A 9,841-nucleotide genomic window follows, 5' to 3' on the forward strand; every position below is an offset into this window, starting at 1 on the left:
TTTAACAGTTAAATGAAAGTGACTACTGACAGCTCGTCAGTTTTGACTCATAGCGACCCTACATGGGCTTTCCGAGACTGTACATCCCTACAGGAACAGGCAGCCCTGTCTTTCTCCTTTAGAGTGGCTGGTGGTTTTGAATTGACCTCAGGGTTAGCGAAACTAAAAACCAAGCAGAAATAGGAGTGGGACGTAGTGGTTAAACAGTGGGCTGTGATCTGCAGCTTGAAAACAGCAGCAGCTTTTCGGGAGAAAGACAAGCTTTCTACCTCTGTAAAGGGTTACAATCTCGGAAATCCAATAGGGGACGACCCGTCCAACATTTATCCAATAGTTTCTCCAGGGTCCATCAGTGATTCAGTCACACTCACTCACTGCCATCCTGTTAATTTCAACTCATATGGTTTCTTTACAGGGTTCCCCACGCTATAAGTCTATACAGGAGCACATCGCCTCGTCATTCTCCCTGGAGTGGCTTGTGAGTTTGAACTGCCAACCTTGAGTCTAGTTGTATAAAGTGTAGCCAACAAATCACCATGGCTCCTTGCAGAGACCTAGAAGTAATGACATTAACGGATATATGTACACTGATGTTCATTGTAGTTCATTGTAGAATCATTCACAGTAACACATATTGCAACATCTGTCACAAGAACAAAACAAAAGAAGAAAAAATCCTGGGGCATGCTTCCACATAGATGACTCAAAAACATTATGCTGAGTGAGATAAGTCAGCCACTAAAAGACAAATAATTGCATGCCTCACTTAGATGAAAGAATTAATAATTTAAGTCACAGAAGCGGGGTTGTGCACCTTCGGTTGTTCAGCACTTCATTTGTCTCAGGTGCTTAGGGAAGATAGCTCTACAAGCTAACCACGTCTAAGGCCATTTGTCAATTCTTCCTTCAAGGCTGCTGCCACTTTGGAGACCAATACCGGGATGAACATCCTGGTGCCAGGGGTGCGTGTGGCCAGGGGACAGCAGCAACCTCAGCAACAGCCTCAGGTAGTCACAGACATGACTGGAATGCCCCAAACCAGAGGTACTCCAGTGTCATCCAGTCATCCGGTGTCTCCAGGTCCGCAGGGATCAAGGAAAGTCATCAGTAGGTTCTTTCCAGTTTGGAGCCTCAGCCAGCAGTACCAGCAGGGAAGTAGTCTCTCCGAACACATTTGCGTCACTAAGCACAAATAAACATAAAGACAGAAAGAAACTTTGGTGGAAAATTGTGAATGGTATGGAAGTTTTTGAATCGTCAGGACAGTGGATATTTTCTATTTACTCACCCCAATGAAAGACAAACCTAATATTTCAGGCACTTTATTGCTATGAAATTGTCTACAAAGACATCCAAAAACTAGTATAAGGTTTTCTCGATAAGACAAAGGAAAACATGGGAACAATTTTAGGAGAATTCAGAAAAAATAGAAGATTAAAACAAGGAATTTAGTAAGAAGATAGAAACTTTAAATAAAGTAGAAATTTCAAAGCTTGATAATAAAATAACAAAAATTAAAAGCTTCTTAGATGAATACAAAAGTAGAATGGAAACCATGGAAAGAAGAATCAGTGAACTAGAAAACAGAGGCTCTACTGTTTGAAGAACAAGTGGGGGGAATGAACATGGCAAACGGGCTCTGAGGGACAACATGAAGAGAAATAATATACACATAATAGACAGGAATTCCAGAAAGAGAAGAGAGGAAACAAAGTACAGAAGATAATCATAGAAAATTTCCCAAATCTGGAAGATGAAATTATGGAATTTTTTTTTAATTTTGAGAAATTCAAAAACTATCATATTTATTGTGTCAGTCTGGATAGACTAGAGACACAAATTCATAGACACTCATAAGTGTGTAAGAAAGAGCTTTATATATAAAAGCAATTGAATATTGAGAAACCAGCCCAGCCCAGTCCAGATCAATTCTATAAGTCCGGCATTAGCCCATGTCTGATACCAATCTATAAAGTTCTTTTCAGACTCACAAATCACATGCAATGATGCCGAATGCAGGCCAATGGATGGAAAGTCTTGTGGATCCAGTGGCAACGTAAGCATCTCAATGCTGGCAGGGGTCACCACGTGGCTTCTCCAGCTCCGAGGCCCTGGCTGCCATCAGCCCATCTCCCTGTGGCATGTCAACAAGAATGTCTCACAGGGACTGAGCCTGTGTCCTGCTTCCAGTTTCCTTAGCACCTCCAAATGAGGTCATCAAACTGCAGCCTCATTGACAGGCTCGACTCCACCCCTTCCCTTCGAATCCTCAAACTGACATCTGATTATGTAACTATCACATTCACTACCATATTTCTTTCTGGTATTAAGTGTAGATTTTGGCATTAAATAACAGATTCTGGTGTATTAAATAACAGATTCTGATCAAAGATTCTTAACAAAGACTTGAAAACAACGCAGCAAGAAATCCTGGCACTCAAGAAGAAATAACCAAGAACTTTGAGAAATAAATTGGTATAAAGATAGTTTACTTTTATTGAACAGCGTAGAATTATCAGTCTAAGTGCTAAACCCCTTTGACAAAATTTCCATAAACATGGACAATAAAGCCCTTTAATAAGAATACAAGAAACTGCTTCAAGACACCATGCTGTTCTTCACATCCATTACTGTATGGTTCCATTGAGTATGACGCTGTTGGTACTGTCTTCACTTTACAGGTAAATAAACTGGGGTAGAGTCACTGGACCTGGGGCCTCAGGACCAGAGTCTTGGGGAGCACCACTATCAATTGGCAGAAGAAAGTCCACAAGAGCAGTCTTCTGAGTCCAGCCTTGGTGAGTCATGACAGAACCCCCAAAAGCTTGTGAACAGCCATCTAAGGGTCTATCTCACCCAAAGCAAAGCCTGGTACAGAAAACAGAGATCCCTGGGAACAGCAGAGTAATGGACCATGAGAACAACAGCCTCCACCACCCTGAGACTAGAACGAGATGGTGCCCACCTGCCCTTACTCACCACTCTGACAGGGATCACTAACAGAAAGCTTGGATAGAGTGTGTGTGTGGGGGGGGTGTGTATAGCAAAACTCAAAACCATAAAAATACCAGACTTGTGCCAATCCAATAGAGATGGGTGGAAATCACAAGACTATAGCCCTGAGTCACCATTTGGACCTGGCACAGAACTCACCTCTGGCTCAATTTTCGGCCCAGTGGTAGATAGGTACCTAACTAAAAGACAAACAATAACAATATGGAGATACATAGTCCTTGGGATAATCAAGCCATTTGAGATCAAATGGGCAACATTTGTCCAAAGATAAAGCTCAGCAGGCAGGAATGGTTAGCAGAGAAGGGGGGATGGAAATGGGAAACGGGGCAGTGGAATCAATGATGCTATAATGTAGTGTATGCACTCCATGACGAGACAGGAAGGATATGGATTGTTGAATGAAAAACAGCTTTACCTTGTAAACCTTCACACAAGTCATAGTACAAAGTTTAAAAAGCATTAATAAAAGAGAGACACCAAGATGGTATAGCTTGCCTATAGTCAGAGAACTAATAGATAGTGGAGACAGTATTTGAATCTGAGCCCAGCACTATACCAGTGCCCTTCCAGCTGACTCTGACACATGGCTCAGAAACCAAAAAAAAAAAAAACAAACTCACTGCCATGGAGGCAGTGCTGGCTCAGAGAGACCATACAGGGCAGGCTCTACTGCTCCGGTGAGTTTTCTAAGCAAGGGGAAAGCCCCGTCTATCGCCCTCAGAGTTGCTGGTGGTTTCAAACTGCCAACCTGGTTAACACGCCAGCAAGTAACTACTATGCCTCCAAGGCACCTGTACATGCTCACAGGGTTGACAGAATCTAATGATCGTTTGAAAGTCGATTGCCAGATCTTTCTTCTGAAGTGTCTTTGGGTCAACTTGAACTCCCAGCCTTTCAGCTAGAAACTTAGCATTCAACCATTTGTGCCAAGTCAGCAGACTCTCAGTCTTAATTCAACTGCTACAAGTCCTTTGCTTCTCAGAGAAGGCTTGAACCAGTCAGAAACTTTCAACGTGTACTGATTCAAGTACTGTTGAGATGACCAACCTGGTGCTTTGTGGGAAGGAATGGTGTGTGTGTGTGTGTGTGTGTGTGTTTGTTTGTTATCTTATGAAGAACCCAGACACCCATTTTCATCAGTAGCTGAGTTGAATTTGGGAGCCAATAGTCAGGTGGCTGCCTCAATGCCCTTCCTCTAGGATACATGAACACTAAAGCCTGTGTCTACCACCCACGTATTTTCCCTTCAGTGAGATGAGGAGAAAGAGGAAGTATAGGCTTAACTGGGAGAAACCTACCAAACAGCCTCCCATACTACCCTCCCTACTCGACAGAAATGACTTGGGAGGCCTTTACTTGCTCCCCACTCTCTTCTGACTCATTGCCTTCCTCACAGAGCTCGCCACAAAAGAATTGAGTTCCAAACTCCTCCTAGAAATGAGTCTTAGACATATAACGTGGAGAGAGGGTCTACCTGTTTCAAACACACGTCTGCTCTGAGTCTCGGTGATCAAAAGGCCTGCTGATGGAGTCTGCTCCTCCTCATAGAGACCATGTGTGCATCACAATGAAATGCTGGCAGGGCCTGCGCCATCCTCACAATTGCTCTGTGTGAGCCCCTTGTTGCAGCCACTGTGTCAATCCATCCTAAGACTCCCCAAGACATAGAGGAGGCTTCCACCTTAGAAAGAGCACCTGGAGCCCTTAATGGACTTAGTGAAGGCTTCACTTCCTCTGTAAAATGTGGATAGACAGCAACAGCTGTAAAGTCAAAAGAAAAGAAACCAGTCACCAGCAGGTAGATTCCAAGTCAGGTGACCCTGTATGCACAGAGAGCAGACCTGCGCTCTATGGGGATCAAAATATCTCTGATCTTTTGTGAGTCAGAATGAACTTGACATCAGTAGGTTTGGTTTTGTCAGTAGATTGCCAACTGAAAAAGGAATTCGGAACATTAACCTTTCAGTTGGAGTCCCAGTGGCTTAGTGGTTATGCATTGGACTGCTAACCTCAGTGTCAGCAGTTCAAAACCACCGGCCACTCACTGGTAGAAAGCCGAAGCTTTCTACTCCTGTAAAAAAAAGTACAGTCAGAAACACACACTGTCCTATGTGTTCGCTATGTGTCAGCACAGACTGGATGGCAGGGAGTTTTGATAACCTTTTGGCATGTTACGGTGTGCACCAGGCAGGGCTCATGGCATACTAAACGAGGATTGAAGGAGACAGTGCAGGTAAATGATTGAGCATGTTGCCTGACTCACTCATGCTGGCGATCATCAGCATGTGCCCAGAACACTCTTTTTCATCCTGGTATGAATTTGTTCGCCAGAGCAACTTTGTTTGTTTATTTATCCAATAGGAAAGCTGCCATATTCTCAACACAGAAGGTGCTGCAATGACCTCCTTTGAGGTTTTACCTCAGGTTGAAAAAAGTTCTAGTCACTTCTCAAAAAAAACAAGCTTACAGAACACAGAGGACATGGGACAAGAAGAGAGGAGCATGAAGAACATGAATCATTGTATATGGGTACAGCACGTTACAAGTTAGCATGAAGAGACACTAGGGGCAGCATTAGGCTGTTCACTAAGGAGTCAAACCCACCATTTGCTTTGAGGGGGAGAGACGTGGCTGCCTGCTGCTGTAAAGGTTGGCAAACTCAGAATGCTACAGGGCAGTTCGACTCTGTCCTACAGGGCTGCTAGTCATGGAATTGGACTTGACGGCAGTGGCTTTGGCTTTGTTTTTTATGTTTGAGTTTCCAAGGTCTTATTCAAAGCCCAAAGGGAGACATTAAGATGAAAAATATATAGCATTTGACTTCTTATTAGAAAGTGAAATAATTCATCAAGTAACCCAGTCCTGGGCAGGGCAAGACCAAACTATTTAAAGCTGTTTTACTATGAGTGGTTGTCAGGCCAGAACTTGGGGAAAGACAAGAGGCAGGGTGAAGGCAGTAGGGGTTGGGGGCAGGGTTTCCCTGATGCACCACTATGACATCATCACCCAGCAGGAGGCAGCTCAGGGGGAAGACTGTCACACTGCGAGGTTGACTGGTTTACTTGGTGGAAGGAAGCCCTGATCAAGTTTCTCCTCTTAGATTTCATGTTGGCCCTTCTCCTTCAGAAATGGAACAAGATGAACTCAACAATTTGACAGTAAATATATATCCATCTCTTGAAAATGAATTATTAAAATATTAAAACATAATAAGCATGACTACAGAAGGTAAATATGTATCATGCATTTGGTAAAAGAACTAAGACTTATACTAACCCTAAAAGGTGCGTGTCTGAGATCCAGCTTGCTTGCCCCGATTCCTAACACCTGCCTGCCTCTCTCATCCATGGCAGCTTACACATTGCCTTGAGTTTCCTATGATTGGTGGCATCAGTGCCCATATCCAGGAGCCCTGGTGTCCCAGTGGTTTAGTGCACATCTGCTAACCAAAAGGCTGGAGGGTCGAACCCACCAACCTCTCCTCAGAAGAAAGATGTGGCACTCAGTCTCCATAAGGATTCACCCTGTTAGAAACACTGTTGGCAGTTCTACCCTGTCCTAGAGGGTCACAACAGGTGTGAGTCCACTAGAAGGCAAGGACAATCCAACTTCCACGGAGTGGATCCTGACTCACAGTGACCCTCTGGGACAGAGTAGACCTGCTCCTTGGGGTTTTTAAGACACTACACCTTCCTGGGTGCTGACGTCTCAGCTTGCGCCTACAGAGCAGCAGTGGGTTGATTTTTATAAGCCCGCTCTACCAGAGGGTCAATCGACAGGATGACTTTTCCTCCACTCTTTCTCCACAAAGACAAAGGAAAGAGATGATCTGAAAGAGGCGGTGCATAGCACCAACATCAGCTGACCTCTACAGAGCAGGAACACAGCCTCCATGTGCGACGAAAGCCGCAAAATGAGCTCACCTGAGTCACAGGTGATGAACTTAAAGGAACCATCCACGCAAGCGCACGAGGAGGGAGAAGACTGTTGGGTGGGATGAATCTAGCATGTAAGGAAGGAGTAGCTCTCACAATGCTGGTACCAGAGTCATCAATGTTCATTTCTGACTTGTGAGATTTATGTGTGGGCCTAAGCAAAGAGCAAAGGAGCCTGGTTCTATTCCTGAAAGAGCCCTGGTGGTCACAGGAGGCGAGGTGCTTGACTACTAACCAAAAAGTCAGTGGTTCAAATCCACCAGCTCCTCCGTAGGAAAAAGCCGTGGCCTTGTGCTTCTGTAACTGTTACAGCCTCGAGATGCTATGGCGCAGTGCTGCTCTGTGACATGGGGTCACCAGGAGTCGGAATCAATGTAATGGTGGCAGATTTAAGGACACATGTGCCCAGAAAATTAGGTAGAATAACCTTCCTTGACTTACCATACAAATCCTAACAATTTTATTCTCCCCACGTCCCAGTCCCACCTAATTCTTTTCTCATATTTGAAATACGTCTTCGCAACAAAACACACATTTGGACTTTATAGCATGTGATCCAAGTGAATGATACCTTGAAATTCCCAGGCACAATGAAAGGAATCAAAGTTGGTGTTTCATTGTTAATACTTATTTATTCATTTATTAAACTCATTATAGTTTTGATTAAATACATTTAATCAAAGTTCTAAGGTGGACAACTATTTGGTACATGGGATTTTATTGGCTAAGAACAGTTCACCTAAAGGATAAGCCTCAGTCAGTGGTTTGTCAACAAGAAATGGAGCACTTAGGTGCCTTTATTTTAAAACCAAGGATTTCACCTCATGGCACTCCAAAGAACCAAGAATGACCCTTTGAGAGTACTTAATTGCTGCCCCCAAAATGTGGAGCAAATAGTGGAGGACCCATAAAGATCAATAACCATTCAGTTCGAAAACAGAAATCAGCATGACACTTAGGTGGTTTACTGCCTCTTGGTTCCAACATTTATTAAATTGACAGATTGAGAGGACTAGGATCAATAAGTAATGTTTTCTTACAGAACATTGTGATGATTATTTGAGAATGGGATACACACATGAGAAGTTAACCAGTTGGACAGGAGCCAGTCCTTCAGCAGTGAGTGTGTCGTCTCAGAGTGACAAGTGCTGCGGGCCAGATGGTTTTACATGTCTAAGTGACAACATCAATGCCACCAACAGCTAACAATGCCAAAGCCAGAGCATCCCCTTGCTGCACACACGTCTCCACTGACCCGTGTTTTGTACCACAAGAAAGGAAAATGACAGTTTTTGGCTTCTCAGGTTTACAAACACCTCCTAACCTAGAGAATCCTGACCCTTTGGAAGTTGTTTTTCTTTCCTGTTTCTCCCTGTCATATGATTGCAAAGTGTGCAGCAGAGGACTGACAGGTGTCCTGTCTAGTGCCCGTAGGAGCTAAAGAACATAAAGTCGATGTGTATTGGCACAAAGGCACGTTGTGGGCCTGCAGAAGAATTCTGTTCTCCTGGGACTGACAAGCCCACCTAGCCCCTGATCACTTGGTAAGTCACTGTAGCATTGGGGGCAGCCCCCCAAATGCTCAGACACCAGATCTGAGAGGTGTCCTATAAAAGTCATACCAAGGTTGTGCAGAACAAATACACATCCACAAACACAATGCTTGGTGTGGGGTGGTGAAATTTCTTAATATGTCTCTACTATGTAAGTCTCTGTAACTCCCACCAAATGACTGGGTGAGACGATGCAAATAACATATGTAACATTAACAGAGGTGATTAGTTAGCTCTCATTTTCACCCCTGCTGTTAGGATGAGCCATCTTTGAAGAATAGAGAGAAACCCCAAGATTCTAGAAGAGCACATTCAAGATCTCTGAAGTGGTTGAGGCCACCAACCAGATGCATCACAGACTGTGACAACCCAGAGGCTCAAAGAAGCAGGGAAGACGGTGGGCTGCCTTCTCTTCTGGCCTGAGACTATGGCACAGAGCTACAGGAGGGCTGGCTTCCTGTCCAATGAAGCCAAAAGCCAGGGACCAAGTGACTTAGAGACTAAAATCCAGAGAGCAAGACTTGGCTGCTGGCTGAGGAGCCAAATGACTAAATCCTTACTGTTTGCTAATCTTGACACATTTTAATTACTCCAATTAAAAAATAAAATAAGCAGGGAAAGCACAGATAGAGTTAATTCCAACCCATAGAGACCCTATAGAATGGGCTAGGACTTTTTCTGTCAGTTTCCAAGACTGGAATACTTTAGAGGAGTAGAAAGCCCTGCTTTTTCTCATGGAGCACCTGGTGGGTTTTGAATTTCTGACCTTGAAGTTAGTGTCCCAATGTGTAACCACTACACCAACAGGGCTCCTAACTTCCTTAATAAATCCCCTGGCTGTGAGTTCCATGTGGTCATTGCTACAAATTTGAACCCAGCATAGGTGTAGAGTGACATGTGAAGAATGGTTGGTGTCAGCATAGGTCATAAAGGATAGACCACAGAGGCTTGTCAGACCACTGCCTCTTGACAATTAGGAAGTCAGACAAAAACAGGTAAGCCAACCCTCCTTTGCTGTCCATTGCAATTAGCGTTAGAATTGGGATTCCTTGCCAGGGTCCCAGGCTCATGGGGGTTTGTAAGCGAGAAAACCCAAAAGCATGAGAAGTGAAAAATTTGAATACTGCATTATTGTCTTTCGTTATTGTTTTGTGAAATGGCTAAAAGTAATGTAATAGATCTTAAATTGCCCCTGGCTATTTATCTAGACTATTTCAACTAAATCTGCACTATTTAGACAAAATGGCTGATACAAAGCCAAAACTTGTTTACACACTGCCAGAGGTATAATCCACGTTCCTTTGAATGGGATGGTCTAGATAAGAAATAATTCATTTT

The sequence above is a fragment of the Tenrec ecaudatus genome, chromosome 1 (assembly GCF_050624435.1).
Source record: "Tenrec ecaudatus isolate mTenEca1 chromosome 1, mTenEca1.hap1, whole genome shotgun sequence".
Classification (NCBI taxonomy): Eukaryota; Metazoa; Chordata; class Mammalia; order Afrosoricida; family Tenrecidae; genus Tenrec; species Tenrec ecaudatus.